The sequence below is a fragment of the Dermacentor silvarum genome, chromosome 1, assembly GCF_013339745.2.
Source record: "Dermacentor silvarum isolate Dsil-2018 chromosome 1, BIME_Dsil_1.4, whole genome shotgun sequence".
Taxonomy (NCBI): domain Eukaryota; kingdom Metazoa; phylum Arthropoda; class Arachnida; order Ixodida; family Ixodidae; genus Dermacentor; species Dermacentor silvarum.
Window position 1 is genome coordinate 263,471,466 of NC_051154.1, and position 23,997 is coordinate 263,495,462.

The 23,997-nt window shown below is 46.3% G+C and overlaps 1 long non-coding RNA gene across 1 annotated transcript in view; it reads left to right on the forward strand.

The window, feature by feature from the left end:
• The first annotated feature begins 203 nt into the window (after nt 1-203).
• Nucleotides 204-23,997, forward strand: part of LOC119437127 (uncharacterized) — a 43,188-nt gene continuing 19,394 nt past the window's right edge. Inside the window, exons 1-7 of the long non-coding RNA XR_005189236.2 lie at nt 204-337; nt 436-529; nt 598-694; nt 5,562-5,658; nt 8,354-8,455; nt 18,834-18,906; nt 23,363-23,549. This is a non-coding gene — a long non-coding RNA (uncharacterized LOC119437127). The remainder of the gene's footprint in view (nt 338-435; nt 530-597; nt 695-5,561; nt 5,659-8,353; nt 8,456-18,833; nt 18,907-23,362; nt 23,550-23,997) is intronic.

Below are 23,997 nucleotides of genomic sequence, written 5' to 3' on the forward strand. Positions count from 1 at the left end.
TTCAAGCAACTTTATTACTGGTCTATTACTTCTTTCCCTTGAGTATTATTATTATTACTGCGCTGTTGCCGTCATGGAATCCCTAATCCATGTTCCTCCGAGATGCACAATTTGGATTAGTCTGGATTAGGTGGGCAGTCGTGTCTCTATCCAATAATTCAGCCAGACCAAGCCTCCGCACATTCGCGCATGGTTTTTTCGTTGATGGGTGAGTGCACGGACTCGTTAAAGCAAATCCTCTCCGCGCCAACTCCTCGAGTAATAGTGCAACAAATATTTACGTAAGATTCAGAAATGTTCAAATGGCTGTGTCAAGTGTTAAGAGGCTACAGGCGTGGTAAGGAGCCTCGAATTTTGTTTTCTTATTGTAGTTGAATGGGACATCCTTGTCCAGTTGAACTCGCGTGCTCACAACGCTTGTTTTAACTGTTTCAGGACAAATGATCACCGATAGAGTCACACAGCAGCGGTCAAACACGCCCTGCAGTATAAGGCGGGAGACACGATCGGCGGGTACACGGTGCGCCAGGTGCGTGTGGAAGAGTTCGTTGCATTGGGGGGGGGCAGTGCAAATGGCTTTTTCGCTTATTTATTCAGGTTGAAGAAATCAAAGAACTGCTCCTCGCTGCTGTTCGGCTTTTGGAGGGAAAAAACAGGCGCGGACTTTCTCCACATCGCCCGTACGATCGCACCCGTACGTATGCAGCGTCAGTGCGAGATCGGAACTTGCTTTAACAGAAGGACAACAGTATCGTCCCTTGTTTTTTGTGATCCACCTATTTTTTTATTTAGCTGGGTGGGATACCTTACACATCCCACCTGTGCCGGGTGTGCACTTGCTTACGACAAGCCTCTGTGTGTACACAGGAACTGCTGAAACAGCCTGGTAAATAATAAGAGGCGCCCTGCTGATAAGTTGCCGTGATAAACTGACACATACTTTTATCTTAAATCCTAGGAAACTTAAGGCAGTATTTGTACTATAATTTATTGAGATCTTCGCTACTATTTGGTAATTGTCAAGATGTGTGCAGAGGTGGTAATTTGATGACGTGTATTGCCTGATAGTTCACTTTTGCAGTTGCAACATAGTAGCTTCGTTTTTGGAGAGAAAGAAAGTTCAATAATATGCTGTGCATAGACAGCGGGACATTGCGAAAAGCGAGACTCTACATTACCAAATCGTATAAAATGTCTTACTTTCATTTTTACTGTGTTGCATCGCACTCAACATACAACGTGCTTCAATAAGTGTACTACCATAAGAATTACTTTTATTTTAACTACAAAATAAGTTATGTTTACCAACTTAACTGAAGGTTCCAACAGTTTTATTTGGAGTAGTGTGTGTGTGTCTGTGGGTGTGTGCATGCATATGGGCATTTTGTAATAAAAAATGCCCAGATGTTGGAGTGTAGGTGCGACATGTTGTGTGACCCTGCTGTCCTATTGTTGCTGCATTCAGCCCCTCTCCTTGCTCTTTGGCCAACATTGAAGCGGAATGCATTTGGCTCATGCAGTACATCGGCTGTAATTGCCCCGAATATAAGCATGTACATTGACTGCTGGAATGAAACAAATGATTTGCCCTGGGTATTGCCAACAGGAGTTGTGATCAGAGTTCAGACATCAAGAAAGTATCAGTACATGCCAGTGAACAGGATTTACCAGCCTGCCCTGTTACGTTACCAGTTACGTGATCAGATTCTAGAAGCTGAGGTGGAGCACAAAACTCACATGCCACGTAGGAAGTGAATATGGTGTTTGCATGCACATATGTAGACACAGTCCTTATGATGGTCTCTGCTGGCTGTAAACTTTACATCTGGAGTCTTTTGATGTGGTATATACTGTGTGTTTAATAAAAATAATGAATTAGTGAACAAATGGCAATTTGGCTGATCAAGCTTTATAGCAGTGATGGACCTCATAATTTGCATGATATGCCAACACAATTATTAACAAAATTCGATAAATTTAGCCCCAGAAAGTCCCAGCACCATTCCTGATCAAGGAAAATTGAACTTGTTCACCTTTACTTCTGGCAAAGTAAGGAGAGCAGATTCATACAAAAAAAAGCAATGATATGATATTCGAGTCATAATGATTCTATAGAAATTAATTAGTAATTGGTTTGCTCAACTATCCACAAATTGGGGTGGGAAGGGGGGTAATATTGCTCCAGCTTATTAAAATTACTTCAGGCTTTTTGATTATCTTTATTGAGCTTAAATCTGAATTTTGATCTGTGAACCTCAGTGCAGCAAAAATTATATGTTGGGCTTTGCGGGGTTAACTTTTAAATGAATTAATTTATTGGCCATATTGTAATTTCAGAATTGGAAGTCAGCCAGCACTCGAAGCATAACTTTTTGTTATAATCTTTATGCATGGCACCAGTATTGAGAAATATGCACTTGTATGTGCCATAAAATGCAATGGTGTTCCAATCAACACTTTTTCATTCGTAATTTTTTCTCAATGCCCAAACATATTTGGAACAGCAATGTAATTTGCTGAAAATTTTGAGTACTTATTTCTCATGGCTGGTACAAGACGCAGAGATTTAGTAACATCAGAGATTGGGCCACTTGGTTCTACATGATTAAAAATGCAACAGCGCGACTTTGGATGAAACGAAAGCAGACCAGGACAAGCGGTGTTAAATACCTCCTCGTCTGACCTATGTAGCAGCTCACACAATGCTTGTCCTTGTCTCCTCTTCTGTTTGTGTCCTAGTTTAATGTTGCGCTGTTACATATTTAATCACACACTGATCGTAGCAAAATGTTCTGCTTTGAGTGTTGGTTGACTGCACTCCTGCAATTATAACATGTCCGATAAAGCAATTAGTTGAAGTTTAATTTCTGAAATTATGTTAATAATTGTATTGGTTGTATTACCTTTGGCCATAAAGTTCCGAGACTGAGTCCATTAAAAAAGATGCGTTCAACATTGAAATCATTTGCGCAGCACCTCTTCGAAATAGTCTCCCTTGCAGCCTATGCACAGCTTCCAACGCTTCTTGAGGTCTTGGAAACAGTTGGAAAACGCTTCTTTTGGCAGGGCTGTCAGCTACTTTGTCGTGGCGTCTTTAATGGCCTCCACGCTCCCCATCTAGCGACCTTTTAGGGCTCTCTTCACATGAGGAAACAGTAAAAAATCGCATGGGGAGAAGTCAGGCGAGTATGGCGGATGGGGAAGTACAGTAATGCTGTGTTTGGCGAGAAATTTTGTCACGTTGAGAGCAGTGTGCGGCCTTGCGTTATCATGGGGAAGGCTCCATTGTCCAGATGCCCTGAAGTCAGGGAGACGGCGTCGCAGTGCATCACGCATGTGTTGGAGCACGCGGATATAAAACTCCTGATTCACCGTCAGCCCTTGTCGGACAAACTCATGGTGTATGACACCTCTGGCATCGAAAAAAACTGTCAGCATCGTCTTTGTTTTGGTCTTCTATTGCCGCACCTTTCTTGACTCTGGAGAGCTTGTGGTCCGCCATTCGGTGCTCTGCCTCTTTGAGGATCGTATTGAAAACACCATGTTTGGTCTTCAGCAATGATGCTGTCGATGAATGCAGCATCCTTCTCTTTCTCGGAGAGCAAATCGGCGCTCACTGATGCTCGCGTGTCCTTCTGGTCCTGTGAGAGGGAGTGCGGCTCAAGTCTGGTGTTCAGCTTTCGTTTCCCAAGTTCTCTCGCAAAATTTGGTGGCATGTTGTCTTATTAATGTCAAGAGCATCCGATAGCATGCGGACTGTAGTTTTGCGGTCTTGCTGTACGATCTCCCTGATCCGAGCCACCTTGTTTTCATTCCGTGAGGTTGCAGGGTGCCCCTGCCTTGTCTCATCTTCCACCAACGTTCTCCCCAAAACGAACCTCTTGTGCCACTCAAAAGCTTGCGCCCATGATGTCTTGTAGCCGTAAGCATCACGAAGGAGCTCATACGTCTGTGTGGCTGTCTTGCCAAGCTTTACACAGAATTTTATGTTTACACGCTGTTCGAGGTGGACATCCATCTCTCCACATTCACTCACAGTAGAATGCGCAGACGACTAGTGACAACGTAATTTTGTACATGTAGTGCCATCTAGCAGCTGCCACAGCAATTAACATGAACAGCTCAGGTTAGCCCGAAAAGATGGCGCTACACATGCGCAGTAATGTTTGTTTTGGGGAATCATTTCTAGTGAAGAAAATAAATCAGTCTCGAAGCTTTATGGACAATGGTTGTAGTTTGCAAAATTCTGATGTCAGTAGCTTTTATTAAGCTGCTATGAAATGGGAAGGGGGCATTTTGTGCAGTTCTTCTATTGTGTCTGACATTGCTGCTTGTTCAGCTAAGAAGTTAGGTGGTTTTTCATTCTCACCATTATTGTTTGGTGAAAAGAACCGGAGGAAACATTGGGCTTGATTAATCAAGTAAGGTAGCCACCAGAAGAAGCCAATGCACTGAAGCCAAGAAGAATGTAAGGGAATGGATCTTTTCCATGTTAGAAGAGCACCTCTAGCGGTTGCCGCCAACATCCCAACTGGTGGGGGTCAGGCTGACATGGCTCGACGGATCCGATCCCATGTGTTTTATTTGTCACAGTGATTGTGCGACTAGGTTCGTGCATTGTCATACTTCCCATGTGTGCGTATGCACTCTTATGAGTTCCTTGGAAACGTGCGCAAGCGTGCACTAGTTTTGCTCTGTTTTAATAAGTTTCAACAATATAATGGTAGCAAAATGCTGCAAAGGTGATATTAAATGCAAAAAGAGTAGAGCAAGCTAAGCTATTATATAGCTACTGCATACACTGAGATACTGATTGAATTTGCAGACACACATTCAGTTCTGTGTCTTGTAATAAGAATTCTGGCATGCAGCACAGGATATCACATTAATAAATGCTTAAGCACCTGTTGGTGTAGTCTACATTTGCTTAAAAGGACACCAAAGGGAATTTCATACTATCTTAATCTCCGAAAATGTCTGTATGCCACCTTTTGCTAGCTTTATGGTCATTTACCTAAATGCATGTTTCTAGAAAAAATGAACATTGTTAAGAAGCCTGCTTCACCTAGACCATTTTTCCTCCTGGATCCGCCAGCAGCACTTTAATTGTTGGATTTTTAGAGGAAAAGTATCTTGGGTTGTAATAAATTTACTTTCCGCCAGCACTCTCCCGGATGTGAGACATTGATCGTACAGGAAACGTATTCACGTGCCTTCTTCGCGAATGGCATGTACCTTCACGTACTTAAGCTTAATAAAGTGCATGTTAAATGAAATGTGAAATCCATGCCAACTACGCTTTTTCTTTTTTCTTTCTTCTGGTGGGAAACCTTTGTCATCGCCATCTTGAATTTTGGACCCATGCCAGGATAGCCTCCCCCCCCCCCTCCCACTTTGCTGGCAATTTCTACTTGTTTGGAGGGGGCCTTGCTTGGAATCTTACGGTAGTCGAGTGCTATGTGTGAATCTTTCTTAGAGGAGATGGTTTACTGAAAGGATTGTTCCACATTTTTTTCTCTGCAGCCAAGTAAGATTTAAAGCTTACGTTGTGCTCATTGCAGGCAGTAGGGATGGAGGCTTGAGCATACCGATCCCAAGGACAAATCTTCACCCATTGTCATCAAAGGAGTCGTATACAAAGAAATTAAAGGAGTCTGTGTAAGTCAAGCTCTAAAAGTATAAATAATGTGTTTTGATAAGGTTCAATAATTTTATGGTAGCAAAATGTTGCAAAGGTGATATTAAGTGCAAAAAGAGTAGAGCAAGCTAAACTCTTATATAGCTACTGCGTACACTGAGATACTGATTGCACTTGCAGGCACACATTCTGTTCCATGTCTTGTAATAAGAAGTTTGACTTGCATGCAGCACAGGATACCACATTAATAAATGCTTAAGCACCTGTTGGTGTAGTCTGCATTTGTTTAAAAGGACACCAAAGGGAATTTGATACGATCTTGATCTCCCAAAATGTAAGGCCCATTGTCCGTATGCCACCTTTTGCAAGCTTTATGCTCATTTACCTAAATGCATGTTTCTAGAAAAAATGAACATTGTTAAGAAGCCTGCTGTGCCTAGAGCATGTCCTTCTGCTCCTGTGTAGATGGCACAAATTCGCTTCTGAGCATGATTTCGTGCTCTGGACGAGCGTGCGCTTGGGGTTGTTCACTGAACTCTTTTATTACTAGTTCTTTGCAGTTTTTATTTGGTTTCTTGAGAAAAAGGCTTTTTGTAACAAAGAAGAACATATTGCATTGTATGTGGATCTGAACAAATACTCTTGGCAACCTCTATAGACTTTCTCGTTGTGGACTACATCAGTGCCGCAGTTTCTATGCGAAATGCCAAGAGGAATGTTCGGCCTTTATTTTCTTCACTTATGGCCATGTTTTTTAAAATTTTTTTATTTGAACTAAAGCAGAGAACTTCAAAAGAGTAATCTTGCAGTCTACACTAGTTTTGTATTACATTTCACTGTACCTTTAAATAATAAGTTGATCAATCGGAAGGTTAATCAGAGAGCCAATCACTCAGTCCAACACTGAAGACGTATCATGCCAACATTCAAAATATTATTGCAACAGTTTGCACACCTCGGTTTTCTTTACACAGTCCAGTACCGTCTGTTTGTTTGAGACTTTTGGCATTGGAGATCGCTTCAACACCTTTATGTGAGGGGGCATGTGAGCAACCATTTCTGTCACCAGCTGCCGCTCATTAGTAGCCTTCTGTGCCAAGTTGACGTGCAACTGGCTGCCTTTGACCGTTTGCACTTTCTTATGCGCAGGAACCTTGTGTGAAGCGGCAGCTTGCAAGTTTCTACTTGTCAAGCTTTTCAGGTCTGCTGCTAGAGAATGCCCTAAAGTGCAGAACACAAACTAGTAGTAAACGCATGCATTAGAATTGGTATGGGGGCTGAAAGAAGGTGCATGACAAATGTGTAATCTTAATGGTCCCAAATTTGATTACTTTCTAGGTTCTTTCTGTATGACCAGTGTGAATAGAATGGTGGTGATGATGATGATAAAATGGTGACCATGATGAGGCTTGTGGGCGTGCGGCTTTGTGCACTGAGACATGGAGCCACTGTGTACTGCTGTGATTGTGGGAAAAAAAAAAGAATGTCACAATGCTTGTCTGCACAGTCTGTGGTTTATAATTTTTGCTAATTCTCAATATGGGGGACAACACTGTTCTTCTTTGTGCTTGGGCCAGAATTGTTATGTAACATTGAGGAAGTTTAATTTTGTTAAATTTGAATCGGCAACGAAAGATACAGTTTCATGCTTTGTGGAGGACATCTTCACATTGGCAGTATGAAGCAAAGCCACCGACGCTTTCGCGCCTACTCCGCCCCCGTGGATGATAGTGTCACCCGCAGTAATACGACGCTTTCACACAAAACGCCAGCAGGGTGGGTGGGGGGGGGGGGGCTAGTGCTTCGTCTTCCTCTCGCTTCAACGCGTCTCTGAAACTCGAGGTTTTGCAACCTCCAGTACTAAATGTGTGGGAAAACAGCGCACATGGTTCCACATCATCTCGGCGTGCACATGTCGCAGATTAGATCTCAAAAAGGGTGCGTGGGCTGCATATGTGCTCAGCTGCGTTGACAGTCATGGCTGCGCTAGAAAAGGAGACAATGGCCAACCAGGCCCCCGCTTCCTCCCCCCCTTCCTTCAGTATGCACTTGATCACGTTACCTCAAGCTCGCTCCCCTCCGTATCCCCTCTCTCCTTGCTCACATGGGAAGGTGATGCTCACCAAGCCACCATTCTTCTCAGCTCACCCTCGCAAGACTTGCACCTAAAGCATGAAGTGCGCGGGGTGCGATAAGATCATATTGAGCTTGGACTTTATACCGAACATGACAGTGCTCTTCGGCCGTAGCTTTTGGTCGCACACAATTTGAGAGGAGCATTCACAATGTGGCCGCTTGCATTTGGCCATCTGCATCCGCAGAAGTTTCCATTTATTGTCTCCGTATTCCTTCGTGGTGCCAGTGAAATTTCGTTATATTGAAATCGTGCATAAGCACACCTCGTTTTATTGAGGTTCAAAACGCATTGTGTATGGACAAGCAGTTATAAAAAGTTAAATACTTCATGATATCGAGAATTTTATCCTATTGAAGTTCATTATATCAAGTTTTAGTTGTATTTTAGAATCTTGTAATAAAGTGACCAAGGATTGGCGGGCCACTTGCTCAACATGCTGGGAGCGTTTCTCCCAATATCTGTATTTGAATGGAGACATAGCTACTGCTCATCTATTCTAGGTATGCGAAGCACAACATTTTCTGCCCATTCATAATTAAAAATCTTGAATGGGGATGATGTTTCTTGTTTTTTTGTAGGCAGCGGCTTCGTCCCGAGTTTCATTTCCCGCGTTCTTCGCTGCTTCAAGGTTCAAGCATGCAGGGTTGTGGATTCTCCGGCTCCTGTCAAAGGATTGCACGGTAAGTTCGAATAAACTTGAATTCATTATTGTGTCAGAAAGCTGTTCATCTACGAATCACTGATCCACCGCCCGCTTGTGCGCCTGGTACGCTTCCTTGCAATAGGTTATTCTAGACCTCATGCGAGTGCTATTGTGACGTTCAGCCGTCGCCATTCTTTCTAGGCATGCAACTGAACGGCGTAGCTTGCTCTATTGCCCCTAGTAATTTAAAATTTGTCACCGAATTGCCAGCCGATGCTTGCTTATCACTTTGTCTAGCCGCTCACAGAGCCGATATATGTAGTTGATGTGCCCGTGCGGTGGTGATTTGAATCGATTGTCATTGCATGAGTTTGTATCGGCATTGATGGTGTGCTCATGCCTCCTGCGTATACTTCACAAAGCGCATCCAGAGATGCCACCCACTGTTATGATAGGCTTGGAACTCTGCATCTCAGTTGTGAGAAACCAAACTCGCGCACGTTCCCATGTCGGACCAATTATCTTCATCCCCAAAAGGCGGTTGGGATCTTCCTGGAAACTCTACCTCTCAAATGTGGGAAACAGGACCGAGCGCTTTTCCCATGACGAGATAATCCACTTCATCCCTGGAAAGCGTCGCCCCTCTACGGCCAGATCAAACGGAAATGCGAGCAACCAAAGGAGAGGACCCGAGAGGGAAGAGGTTGTCAAGTTGACAACCTGACAAAGGACTGACACTTTTGACACAAGTTTCCCGAAGGAGACATCGGCTATCCCAAGACCACAAGGGGTTATTTAAGGCCGTCCTGGCCCCCGTGTTAGGCAGAACCGCTCTAGTCTCGGATAGCGTCAAAACCATGCGCCAATAAAATGAATAGTCTTTTATATTTTTCATCATCACGGTGCCCGCCTTCATTGCCATCTCCTGATTCTGGCGGTGACGACCCACCTCACCCTGTCAAGGTTGTATCAGCTGGTTGGCAGCAATAGGATACTCCACCCTTCGTCCTGGCTTCAGCAGAATGGTGAGTGCTTGACTTTCTTTGAGAATTTGCCAGGTTTTAGCTCATGTGTTTTCTAAAACGGGCGAATTAGTTTCTGTACGTGCTGGCTCCTTTTGAAAGCTTCCTCATGTCATAGCAGAGTAATAAAGTCCTCGTTCATGATTGACTATAGATTTAAGCAAACATAGAAAGCCAGAGTTGTTATTACTTTGCGAAGAGCTGGTAATTGAGGTTGGGAAAAGTCAGAGAAAGCTGCAGCTTATTGAGGCGATTGAGAAGTGCGGGGCTCTTGAGTACAAAATTTCAGAAGCATGGGAAGAGATAGAGAAACGAGCTGAGAAAGCTGAACAAAGCGCAGCAGATGAAAGGGAAAGAGTTGAGAAAGAAAGGCAAAGAGCTGATCAAAAGGAAGCAGGAGAAAGAAAGGAATGAGAGGAACAGAGAGCTCACGAAATAAAGCTAAAAAAACTAGACATACAGCGGGATCTGGCCAGGCAATCGGCAAATAACCTCTCAATGGACGAAATACGTTCAGATGAAGCAGGATTAAAAATAAGGGATCTCATGCCGACGTACAAGGTAAAGGATGACAGGGGTTTGTTTCTCGTTACTTTTGAACGAACCTGCGAGAGAAACGGGTTGGCACTACAAAGTTGGCCACAACAGATTCCGACCGTTCTTCCTGGCAAAGGAACCGAAATAATTACAAGGCTAACAAATGACGAGTCAGAGGACTATCAAAAAGTGAAAGCTGCGTTGCTAAGGAAATATCGGCTCTCAGCGGAGGCTTTCCGCCGTCGCTTTCGGGAGGCTGGTAGAACACCGGGCGAGTCTTATCAAGATTTCACTTATAAACTGAAAGCCAATTTAATTAAGTGGCTAAAAGGGGAAGACGTGTTCGGTTGTCGCGACAAGGTTGTTGAACTAATCTGCATGGAGCAGTTCTACGGGTCCTTGAGCGAAGAGATCCGCCTGCGGATTCAAGATAGGTCAGGCAAAAAAGACTTAGAACGGGCTGCCGTGCTAGCAGATGAATTCGCCGCACGTCGCCAATCCGAGAAAACACGTTAGGCCGTTCACTAAATGCAGAAAAGAGGAAAACGGCCGCCTCTTTCTCAACGAGAAAGCTGGAGGTGGCACAAAAGACGTGCCGACCGTTAATTCAGGACAGAATAACGCCGTAGTGAAAGACAAAAAGAAAAAAAAATGGCGTTTGAGGCTAGAAAATTGGTCGTCTGTTTCCGTTGTCAGGAGCCTGGACATCTGGCGATCGGCTGTCGGAAACCTAGGATTGTTTTTTCTTTCGTCAATGGCGATGACGACAACTTGACGCTCTTACAACCCTACCTTCACGACCTAGCAGTGAACGGAACGCCATGTAGGGTACTGTGATGTGTTTTGCGTCACCGATCTCGGAGGCGTGCGGGTGTTATGAGAGATGGAGAGGGAAGACGCATGGCGACACAGCAAACATGTTATTTACACGCGAACTCAAAACCAAAAAGCCTCAAACCGAAAATCAAGCTACACACTGAACTAAAACACAATGAATAAATAAATGCCAACAAATGTACAACCTAATGAATCAATAAATATCCTTAACTTCGCCTCCGTTAGTCCTAGGCCCTTCTTACACCAAAGTCTGGCATCACTGGCCTACTGTAGCGACGATACAAGAAAGTCGTTCTTACAAAGTTCGTCGATGGGGTTGCTCGTATCTTTCCGGCCGGAATCTCGTAGCATCCTTTTCCATGTGGCCGTTTCGCCGATCTTCGCATCAACGTTGCTGCATAGAAGTCGGTCCTTCAACTGGCTCGTCTCGGAAGCCTGGGTAACCCGGTCGCTGTTGCTGACGTGGCCGGGAGAGGTGACGGGTTAGGCCTAGCGACGTCCTCGGCCGCTGCTTCCGTCTCGCTCCTTTCCCGAGTGCCGACGTGGCGTTCCGGGGATCATCGAGCGTGCCGGTCTGCCTTGGAAGAGGGGTCCTTTCTGGGGTGCCCGGTCCTGCCGTGAGAGGCTGCAGCCGGTCCAGGAGCCTCACTCGAACTTGCCGAGGTCGACGGCCACACCATGGACGGCCAACGTCACGGACTCGGCCAGACCCCCAAGTCTCCCGTCGCCAGTGCGGAGCTGGCGATGCGACCTTCCTGGCCCGGAGCCACGTCGATAATCCTCAGACAACGCCGTTCATCCCTCGATCACGCCTCGGGTCACGCGCCTCGCGCGCTCGCGCCGTTCAGAACGCTCCGCTCACATCGTCCTTGTCTTCTTTTATGGCGCCGCCGGCGTCTTACTCATGACAGGTACTTAGGGACTCGGCTGCAACAATGGATATCGTCCGCCCTGCGTATGTGCAACCTGAGCGTTTCACCGGTAAACATGCGTGGATCCGGTAGGTAGTTGAGGAGCATAGTGTTTGCTTGCCCATAGCCAGCGTAAAGATTGAGGGGCCGTTCGGACTATTGCTGACTGAAGCCGCGGTATCGCAGAATCTGTCCAAATGATACCCTTACTTATTTTCAAACTGCTCGGAGATGCTGTTAAAGAAAAAGGGCCTGAGTTTTGGCAGCCCTACGGTCCAACCTATTCCACGTCCGAAGGCTCAGGAAATCGCGGTAGAAGAAAACGATCACGCCACGGAAGTGGAAACAGTGACTCTTCCGGAGCACGTTCCTTGCGGAGATATGGTTTGTTTCAGCAGCCCTAAAAAGGTCAAGGAGGCGCTGAAAAACTCCCTTGTACCTCCGCATTTGAGCAACGTTCCGGAATCATCCAAAGGAGAGGAGAATGCCATGGCGGCCAAGGAGGGCAGGAAGCCGACGCTCGGGGATTGCAGAGGCACATTCGGTGACCGCCTGGCGAGGCAAAAATTTTGCAGATGGTGCAAACGAGCGAAGTATTTAGCGCAGTGCAAATTCGAGAAAGACGCCACACCACAGCCTGTAAGCCAAGGGAACCGGCCATCACGTAGAACTTCAAAGGGCTCGTTATGGTGGTTGAGAAAACGGAGACGTCGCCAAAGGGGGATGGCAATAGAATAGCGTGCCTCTCCGCGAGTAAGAATGCAGCTGAAAGGGTCAACCTGGCTGAGGTATGCACGCACACACAGGGCCAATCAAACTGTCAATGAGGGGGAATGCGCAGTGAGAGTGAGGATAAATGAAGAATGGCGATTCTTCTCGCGTTTACGGCCTCCCTCTCCGAGACGACATAGAAAGCTGCGGCCACACAAACTGACAGGTGACTGGAGCGGGCTGTGTATGTCTGGCGCCCTTTGTTGCCCTTGGCAAGGCCCAATGGCTTTCAAGTTACGACCTAGTCGAGTGCACATGATGAGGAAGCAATTGCTGAATTGGGCGCATCCATAAGGTTCTCAATTGTAAATTTGTAAATACAGTGCGTTGCATTTTTTTCCTTTGTTACTTATTAAGAACTTATTTCTTTTAAATTCTAAGGTTTCGCATTAGTCTCGGTGTTTTGTCGTAATGATTGTTGTGCGAGCCAGTTATGCGAATAAAACTGCGAAGCAGGTTTTGCGACGGCGGTGGCTTGTGGACGCCTTGATTTTGTAGATAGGCATTGACTTTGGAGGTTTGTAGAAAAAGAAAACATTTTGAGTAATTCAATGCTTACACAGTGGGTGTGTTTATCGGTTACCATGGTAGAATTTCGATTCGCTGAAGTGCGTTCGGAGACGCAATTTTCTTTCACAGTGTTGGGCGCAGATGGAGTATGGCTTTTTGTTTTCTGGCTTTAAATGCCACTTCATGAATCAGCTTAATTTGGAGTGGAAGCGGTCATCAGAGCCCAGTACGTTTTGCATTACAAGTGCTGGTACTGACAGGTAGCACTGACCAAACGAGTAACTCGCTGCGCAGCATTTATCCCTTTGATAATTTTCAATGTGTTCTCTCAAACTCTCAGTAAGCATGGCTTTCTCGGGCAAGAGAAACAAAAACGCTCGGCATTAGCTTGGTTAAAATACGCGTTGGAGTCTAGTTTTCTCCTTTTGTTAATTTCTTGGGAATCACGATCGAGGGCTGATGTTTTATGGGGACGTGTGAACCTGGCAGCTCTCATGGTTAGTTGGGTGCTCTCTGTTTGTTGTGCCTTGGGCCTGGTATGGTCTATTTCCAGAAGGTGTCACTTGGGCTACCTTGAAACGAACGGCGAAACGAAGCAGAGGCACGGGGTCTACCCGTATCGTTGAGGTGCTTGGATGCTGCAACCCCTTCGAGACCTCCTGTGGCGGCGGACGGGCTGTTATGATTGGCTTGGAACTCTGCATCTCAGTTGTGGGAAACCAAACTCTCGCACGTTCCCGTGTCGGACCAATTATCTTCATCCCCAAAAGGCGGTTGGGATCTTCCTGGAAACTCTACCTCTCAAATGTGGGAAACAGGCCCGAGCGCTTTTCCCGTGATGAGATAATCCACTTCATCCCAGGAAAGCGTCGCTCGCCCCTCTACGGCCAGAGCAGACAGAAATGCGAGCAACCAAAGGAGATGACCCGAGGGGGAAGAGGTCGTCAACTTAACAACCTGACAAACGACTGACACTTTTGACACAAGTTCCCCGAAAGAGACATCGGCTGCCACAAGACCACGAGGGGTTATTTAAGGCCGTCCTGGCCCCCGTGTTAGGCAGAACCGCTCGAGACTCGGATAGAGTCAAAACCATGTACCAATGAACTGAATACAGCCTTTTCTATTTTTCATAATCACAATGCCCGCCTTCATCGCCATCTCCTAATTCTTGCAGTGGCAACCCACCTCACCCGGTCGAGATTGTATCACTGCGCCCTACACTGGCACACCAGCGTTAGATTACACTCCGCTGCTCAGGATGCATTCGACTAATGCTGGAAAGAAATTCGCAAGTAAGCGGCGGTTATCACAGCACGATTATCTTTTGTTAGGGCATTGTACATCATTTCCAACGCTGGCAGCAAACGAGGCGCTGGTAAGGCTGCGTTACTTTGACAGAAACACCACTCATTGCCGCCCGCCAGCTGACACGCATTTAGATATCTCGCTGGAATTGCCACTGCGAAGACGACCCGGCGAATGCCTTTCGTGCGTGGGTCTATCACGCCATGAGCAGCGGCGCACCCGACGCGTGTTGTCGATTACATCGCTGGCACTCCAGTAGAAAATGCATATGGCATCTGTGGCCACTCGCTTGCATGTTGTTGTTCGAGGATCTGATGGTCTGTGCTTCTGCATTCTAGAGAGGTTCGAGGAACTGCCTAATTGGGTCGTGAGACACTCCTTTTTACAGATGTCCTGCAGAGAAATCGTCAATAATTGACAATAACTCTCAGTACAGATGTTCGGCCCTGTGTCGCACTTTTGGTTTGCCCTCAATACACAATCTTTGTCATAGAAAGACAACCTTATTAATTTGAAAGACTTGCGCACGCTCAGGAATAGAGAAAGACTGTGTGCTCGATTGAAAAATTATTATGCAAGATACTTGCACTGTCTAGCATTTCAGTACTAATATAAATGAAACTGTTTCTGACCAGCAGATCTTGGGACAGGAATCGATTGAGGGTGTTCACGTATAAACGGAAATACAGGTGTCTCAAATATATTTTTGTTCTTGGTTCAGATATTTACTACCTAAAAAAAGATGTCCACCCCCAGGAGTTGAATGAATGAATGAATGAATGTGTGTGGTTTAGTTAAGTTTAATATAATAGGGAAGTGGTCGCTCCCAAAAGGGTTCTTGAGAACGGACCACTCTAGGTACGGCATTAGTGTGCTCGATACTATAGTTAAATCTATGGAGGAGTATGTATTATGTGCCACACTGTAGTATGTTGGCTCTTTCTTATTAAGTATACATGCTCCTGAGGAAAAGAGAAAGTTTTCGATTAGGCGACCTCTCGCATCGCAACGAGTCTCCCCACAATGAGTTATGTGCGTTTAAATCTCCGACAACTATGTATGGAGCCGGAAGTTCATCTATGTAGTTTTGAAATTTGGTTTTATTAATTTGATAATTTGGAGGGATGTATATAGAGCTGATAGTGACTAGCTTGTCAAACAGCACCCCTTGGATAGCAACTGCCTCCAGGGGCGTACGAAGTTTTATTTCCCGACAGGCAAAACCTCTGTCAACTATGATAGCAACACCACAGGATGACAAAACAGTGTCATCGCGGTCTTTGCGAAAAATAGCATACTGTGTGAGGAAATTTGTTTGTGTATGTTTGAGGTGTGTTTCCTGAACACACAGCACCCTGGGACTAAACTTGCGGAGGAGTTCTTTAACGTCGTCAAGATTTTGGAGGAGGCCTCTGACGTTCCAGTGAACTATTTGAGTGCCCATATTAAAAGGAGTGTTGTGCTGTGTGTTTAGGACAAGAAAGTTAGCTTACAGAACCCTTTAGAGGCCCTGTAATGCGGGGTTTCTCTTTTTTGGAGCGGTCGAGAGATTCTCGCCGCTCCTTAGGCGCTGGCTGCGCCGTCTGGCTAGAAGATGTGTCCATCGGCTCTTGCGGCGCGCTGGACACCCGCTCTTGAGAGCGGTTTGTTCGTGTTGAAGGCCTCGTCTCGAGGGACGAGACCCTTGAGGCCACCAGCCTGGAGGTCGATGGCCCCTTTTTCTGAGACGGCGGAGCAGCACTAGCTGCAGCCGCCGAGGGGGCGGATGGCGTCACTGCTGGCTCACTACGCGTGTGCCAGACAGCCGCCGAAAGCCATTGTGGCGCAGCCCCCTGACGCACCACTTCGGCAAAGCTGGTTTTTGGCAGGTAGGACACCTGCCTTCGTGCCTCTTTAAACAAAATGTTTTGTTTGACTTTATTTGTAACAATTTCCTTTTCTTTTTTCCAGGATGGGCAGGACCGCGAGTATGCGGCATGTTCCCCATCACAGTTTACACAGTGGAGAGAGTTTTCACAAGATTCAGAAGTGTGTTCGTGTGCACTGCATTTCGCACAAGTTTGGCGGCCTCAGCAGTTTTGCGAACTGTGGCCGAATCGCTGGCATTTGAAACATCTGAGGGGATTTGGCACGTATGGGTCTAACACAAAGTTTGATGTACCCGGCCTCGATGGAGTCGGGCAGATCACATGAACCAAAAGTGAGCACAAGGTGCTTAGTCTGAATTTCCTTGCCGTCTCGTCTCATCTTAATCCGTTTAACATTGATGACATTCTGCTCACTGAAGCCCTCCAAGAGTTCAGCCTCAGTCAGCTCCATCAAATCTTCGTCTGAAACAACTCCGCGGGTGGTGTTCATAGTACGGTGCTGAGTTGCTGTTACTTGGACGTCCCCAAAGGACACTAGATTCGGCAGCTTTTCATATTGTTTGCGATCATGGAGCTCCAAGAGGAGATCACCACTTGCCATCCTCGATGCCTTATAACCTGGTCCTAGAGCCTGAGTTAGAGATTTCGAAACAAGAAAAGGGGAGATTGTTCGAACTTGCTTTTCTGGTTTTTCTGAGTGGATGACATGAAATCGTGGGAAATCTTGTCTTTGACGTCCAAAGAACTGGAATACATCTTCGGTGCGCCCTCTTTTTTGACGGCGATCAGGGAGTGGTGGAAAAGGGCTAGCCATAAGAATATCTGTGTTTTCGGCAGCAACGCCAGCCACCCACCATGGAGCCCATCAAGGGGACGCTGCAGGGCCTGTGAACACAAGACCTGCAGACGCCAGCTGTACGTCACTACTATAACCAAATATGGAATACCCAAGGTTGGCTACCCACACAAGGTTAACCCTTGCCGCCCAGAAAATCAGAAGTAAAAGGAAGCGAGTAGGAGACAGGAAAGATTGAAAGTCAGAGAGAAAGGCGAAGATAGAGGAGGAGGACAGGAAAGGGCGACTGCCGATTTCCCCCGGGTGGGTCAGTCAGAGGGTGCCGTCTATGTGAAGCAGAGGCCGAAGAGGTGTGTTGCTTCCGCCAGGGGGCCTTAAAGGTCCGAACACCCAGCATCGGCTCAACCCCCAGGATCCCCCTTTCCCCAGACATGGCTAAGCCGCGCACGGCTACACGCGGGAGGGTCCAACCCCCATGTGCTCGGGTCCGTGACCCAGGAGTTGCTTTAGGATCTGCAAGAAATTAGGAAAAACTTCAGAACTGTTTTCTTTACATGCCTTTTCGGGGGGTGCCTAAAATAGCCCCAGTCGGCTATTGCTACAGCCATCTGCGCCACTGCATCGTGCTTAAGTCACCATCTGCAGTTGGTTCGTAGGGATCCACCAAGCTGTTGATCAGTATAGAATCCTGCCTTCGAAACATTGCCATTGAAAACACCCAGAATGTCGAGCTGTAAAAAACTGGGCTCTTTTATGCTCATATGTGGCCAAAGTACACGAAATTACTCAAGAATCTGTGACGACAGGCACACGTGATCGTAACCACAAGGGGGCACAAATTTAAAACCACAATTTTTGGCGTTCACTTCAACTGTTAATAATAAAGCTTTTCATGCCAAATCAATGCAGAAAGGTTTTTAATGAGTACCCTTTGTGAATAAATTAATTTCGCATTTCACTTAAGGCGTCGCTTTGACTCCTTCTGCATTTATGTGTTCGACTTGGTGCATCTTTACATGTGTGTTCTCTTAATATGCCTTGGAATCTATAGTGGATGTTTACATGAATGTGGTGGATCTCCTGTGAATGTGAGCGGGAGTACTAAGTGTGCATGGGTAGGCACAAGTTTGAACAAGTGTCAACAATAGTAAATATGAGTCGAGATCCAGTGGCAGTGAGTTTAGCTGCCAGCATGAGGAAGAGGCGGTGATGAGAAAGATTTATAAGTGAACGTGAGTGAACTCCATTCAAATCTGAATGGCGAATTGAGGGCCAGAGGGAATGCCAATGTGAGCTATAGTGTAATTGCATGAAAGCTAGTTCAGTGTGATGGTGAGTGTTACTTGAAAAGCCTTAGCCAGGATGTGTTGGATGCCTTAGACAAAGGTGCATGTCTTCAGCTGCCACAAAAACAGGAAATAGTCAGAATGATAGCAGCTGCATGCCGAGAAGTGGAAGACCGATCTTCTGCAAAAGGAATCGGGAACATCGCAAACTATGCTGTCAGCAAGTTCCCACAGTCACTTGCTGACCCTTACTCCAGCTCAAATTCTGTTTCCTCGGTGGGCCTCGCCTACAAGATTGAACCAAGGATTGAGAACACCCGCGGAGGCTGTAAGCATCTCGCAGAAGCACTCTCTGGTAGTGCACAGACAAGAAAACAAACAAATTCTTCATGTGGCTGCATTGATTGGCAGCCTGCTACTGTCGCATTAACGCCTCTTGAGCTAGAGTCGTCAAAAAAAACTTTTGGCTATGCAAGCATCGAAAGTACCATGTGATGAGGACATCCCCCTCTAGAGGAAGGCAGTGAGAGAGTGCTAGACTTTGATCAGAGCCTTTATAACTTTTTCAGAGCCAGTACACTCGGCCAAGGACATTAAGCAGATGTGGTCGTTACTGTTTAAGAAGCAACATCTTTTCCACAGGTATACATTTCAGTGACCTATTAGGAACTTTTATTGATATTATTGAAGTATAAGTAGCAGAAAAGAGAAGCTGAAATGGTTGCTTAAATTGAACAAAAGTAAATCGAAAAGTTGAGGATGTTGGTAGGGAGTGATTTCACCATTTTTCTCTTACTGTTGCAGTCTGAGCTCTAGAATACACAAACATCTTAACAGCTGTGTCCATGTGAGTGCCAGAAGCAAATAGGAAGTGACGAGCTGAGTGAGAAAGTAGGTGGAAACATGTCACCATCAGTTCCGGCAGAAGTGTGATTGCCTTTCATGCTCTCCTCCTGTGTTTTGCTTCACACTAGCAGTGCCCACAGTGACCTTTCTGGTTGCAAGTCTGGGTATATTGAAGTAGTGCAAAGACAATCTGCCAAGGCTGTTCATGGGGCAGTGACTTCCGTAAGTGCCATAGAATAGCTTTGCAGTAAACTTCAGCAACGTCAGGACTGCAATAGTTCTCTTACTGTCCATATCTTGCTGTGAACAGCATTTGCAGCAACTGCATCTGAAACTTTCTGAACTTGGGGCAAGCTTTTAATTTTAATATTGTTGCAAGCAGGTCACAGTACCTTTATGGACAAAATAGCAGCGAAGAGGAATTTGCCTCCATTTTGGACCTTGCGACAATGCCTCAAAGCAGGCAAAGGAGTTAAGTGCATTTCAGCAGGATCCATACAGAGACGCTGTAGTACATATGGTATAAGGTAAAAAAATTTCAGGTTTTCCAGAACGTATATCAACTTGAAATTATTTGCACACATGCATATTTTAAAAAAAGAAGCATGTAAAAATGAGGCAGTTGAAGTAGTAGGGTGAAAATTGCATCTTGCATTAGTGTATGCAAAACCACGTATATATCAATGCGTCTATGCGGCACATTTAAAGCGTGCTGATGCATATAGAGTTCGGAAACATTAGTGCATAGAGAAAGCCAGTTAGGTCTGGATAACACAAGAATATAGGTTTAGTATACCCACAATCTGTTTGCAAACCTGCCCTCTAGCTTGTGAATTGGTCAGTGATAGCCAGACTGGACTGTTTGGTTTTTTTGTAGAAAACGGAATGCTTGTATAGCAGCGTAAAAGAGAGAGAAGACAGTTGGAAGCATCCACAGATGCTGACTTGCAACTAAACTTTCAACCATGTATTTAAGGGGGACGTGGCAATGAAAACTTTTTTTTATTTATGGGAGTAAATTGATTAAATTTGGCATGCAGGTTTGAGTTTCAGTTTATTATTCATTCAATACATTGATTATGTAAAAACTTAGTATACAGATGAGGGTCCCAAAGTCAAAGACTGCAGTGGGACCCTCGGTTCGAATTTAAAAAAAAAATGTACACAAAGCATGGGTTAAACTTTAAAGCAGCAAGATTACCAACATAGAAGGAAAACAAAAGAATGTGCAAAGTACCGTACAATGGTAAGAGACAATAAACAAATGCCTATATCAAGAGGCATAATTATAAAAAACAACATATTATGGTGCATGAAACTACAGTTAAACCTGCTTATAACGAACCTCCATATAACGAATTCTTGGATATAACGAAGTTTTTCTATTCCCCGCCGTTACTCCATAGGAGCACATGTATTTGAGACCTCTACGTAACAAAGTGGCTGTGGGAGACGCTCTCGAAATAACGAATGTTCCCCGCCGACAACGTAGAGATTTCGCCCCAAATTTTGTCATTTTTGCATGAGCAGCAAGCGGAAGTACCTTCTCCGCCGCGACGGAATGCGAAGCGAGCGCACGAGTGCATGTGTGCGAGGCGGGCCTGCATGCCTCGACCCGGCGATCTTGCTGCCGCGGGCGTGACCTTTCCCCCTTCCTTCATTCAAACCTGATCCCGCCGCTTGCTGCAGCTGGCCGAGCCCGCCAAGACGGCACTCTCCATTTTTCTGTTGATGTTGCTGAAGGAAAAAAAAATGTTTTTTTTTTCAACGCGCTGGCAGCGCCACTCTTTGTTTACTGCGCAAGTCTCTGCGCTTCACTTCACTAACCTGACACTAGGTGACGCTATACGACGCTACGACGCCATCGTGTCACTCGCTCTTCGTTTCTGACGCTTCGTGCTTGTGCGAAACGACACGCGTCTACGCATCCAGTACCTGGTGTGACATTCCAAGAATGAGTGCTTCGACGAAGAAATGCAAGATATTGACCTTGTCTGCAGTTCGCTTTGAAGATAAGCCCGCGCGGGCGCACACGTTTTCCACATCGCAGATCGCATTCAAGATACGGCGGCCGCCACCGAAGTAAATGCCTCCCTTACTCGCCTCCCCCACCGTACCTAGCGCGGATGCGCGCTTCCGCCCCCTCTCCCCTTCTCTCTCGCACGCTAGATTGAGTCGGCTGACCCCCGCAAGCTTTACACACAGCGTACGGCGTGCGGCGACGATGTTGCCGTGTTTGGACTTTCCACAGAACCTCAAAGCGACGTCCACAGTGACGGCACAAATGCGCTTCAGAATAAAATGTGCTTCTGTGCGGTTACTACTCCGACGGCATGGAGGAAGGAAAAAAACTAGGAGGGAGCGTCACGTGACAATCTTGAAGCCTAGTCATAAAAAATTTAGAGGAAAAGGATGATGGGAAATAGGCCCTCACGTGATAGGCAAGCGGTAGGTTTTACTCGGGTCACTTTGCAGGGGTCAAATATGCGCACATAGCAGGCGTGGCAAACGCGCGCCGAGGTTAGTGAAGGAATGTGAAGGAATCCGTGTGAAGCAGTCGCGTCGTTGTAACGCACCGAACCACCACGCAGCTCGCCGCTTAATTAGCAGACAGGCGCCAAGGCTGTTGCAAACGAAGGCGTCGGCATTGCGCCCAACATTCCGGGAGGACCACCTGAGGGACGACTGGTTGCGTTTCGGGGCGGTTTCAGGGAAACGAGGAAACCTTTCACCCTGTAAACATGTGAAGGCAACCAAGCCGCCCTTCCGACGACGATTCGTCGCGTTTGGGGACGTCGTCTGGGAAACAATGATGCCTTTCGCCCCCGCAAAAATGTGTAGGCGATTAGGCGAGCGTACAAGGCCCGAAGCGACTGCTTTCCCACGGGAAGAAAATTCGTCCCGTCTTGTGCCCAAGGATTCACTGGCGACCCGGGGACTTCGAACATATTTAGGGCCGTGCCGGCCCATAGTTAAGGTAGACGGTCCCAGCCAGCGCTGTCGTTCTGCTCAAAGACTTCGGCCTCTCAGCAGACCGCCGAGAAATTCCGTCAGCAAGGCGCACCTGCATGATGAAGTGTGTTGTGCCAGGATGCCCTAACCGAACAGAAAATCGGTGTGAGGGTCTGTCCTTCCATAGGCAAGCTCAATGAACATTTTACTGCGATAGCAATTATATGGACACTTCCACCGGATTTCTGCCGTCGGCGTCACCGTCGCCGTCGCTGTGAGGTTCCGTATAGATAAAATCTTCGCCGCGCGCCGTATGCCCGAGCGGAAGCGTGCAGGGGACGCACGCTGTCACGGAGAGCGAACGCACTCAATCTTCCACGCGCACGCAAGGAAGTGGGAAGCGAGCGCCGGAGGAAGCGGGGGGGGGGGGGGGCGCATTTCTACTCGGCCAACAACCGCGCTCGTCGCTCGCTCGCACCGTCTCTTATCTCCACACGGCTCTGACCTTTATGCGCTGTGCATTCGCCGCTCAGTTTCCTTTGAAGCGATAGACCGCACGTACCTTCGCCCGCTGCGGCGTATATGCGCTTGCTGCCAGCGTTTTGACAGTCGTTGTCTGCAGTCATTCAGTGTGATCTATTCATGTTTGTTAGTGCGCGCTCACACCAGAGTTAGTAATAGTCGGGCCACATTTTCCAACGCACGCTACACATGCAATGCTGCCCGGATCGGCAGTGCAGCGCTACAGGTGTGTCCCTTCGCACGCGCTGCCCACGGGCAGCGCTTCTCATCAACACCACTGTTTCACACGCGCCTTCTCGTGGTCATCGAGTCTCTCTTCATGTCGGTCTACTTACGCCGCAGCACACCTGCTTACTTAATCAGCTCATGTTTACTACAATTCATATTGCTACCAAAGCCGCTCACCTTACTTCGTATGACATTGCTGTGTTGCTGTCGCATTCATTGCTTCGCCCTTAGGGCGAAACTGTGACATTTTTTTAATTTATGAAAACAGAACTGCAATATTTGCTAGTGACTATGTATACATGCTCGTGTGAATGAACTGATGAAATAGTGAGATGTTGTCTGAAAAAGAAGTGCATTATGATATAAAACTTAAGAAAACAATAAATTTGCCCTCGATAGATGACAACACTAGAAAGAGAAATGGAAGTGTTCGTTCTGTACTATATATAATTGCCGGCAACTGAGTCGCACTGCTCTTTTCTGTTCTGTTCAGTTGAAATGTTGGTGCAGATCGAGTAATGATCATTGACACTGAAATTATGCACTATAGGTTTCCAAGGCAGGGTGAGCTGAGAGAAGAGTGGGCCCTAGCCGTGTGCCGCTCACCTGCGTGGGCACCATCACAATGGAGCGTTGTTTGCTCGGAGCACTTCGGCCATGGTGATCTTGCGAGCGGTACCAAAGGCCAGGGTCACTTGATGGTGAATGCAGTACCATCGCTTGCGGGCCCCACTAAGGTTTGTGTTGCACGTGACACTGCATGTCTGCCTGCAGTACTAATTTTCTATGTCTTGGTTCGGTTCGGTAGAACTTTATTCATAGACTTTTTAGAGCGTACTCTAGACAGCTGCAGGAACCTGTAGATCCCAGCGCAATCTGCTCAACCCACTGGATGGGCCTCATGCAAGAAGTTTAGATTTATTTTGTTTGTAACATTGTTGCAATTTAATAAATTGAAATTGAAACTCCTTTACATGATAAAGGGATTCAAGTCATGCACTTACAATCAATTTTCTGACTATTTGGTTGTGTAGAAAGTTGATTAGTCTAATTTTCATATTTACTTATTTTATTACTGGGGCTAGACTCATTTCAAAATATATGACTCAATGCTAAATATAATACCTGGGATATGGCTGATCTGATTGCATCTTCATATTTAAGGAATTGTGCAAACTTTTTCCA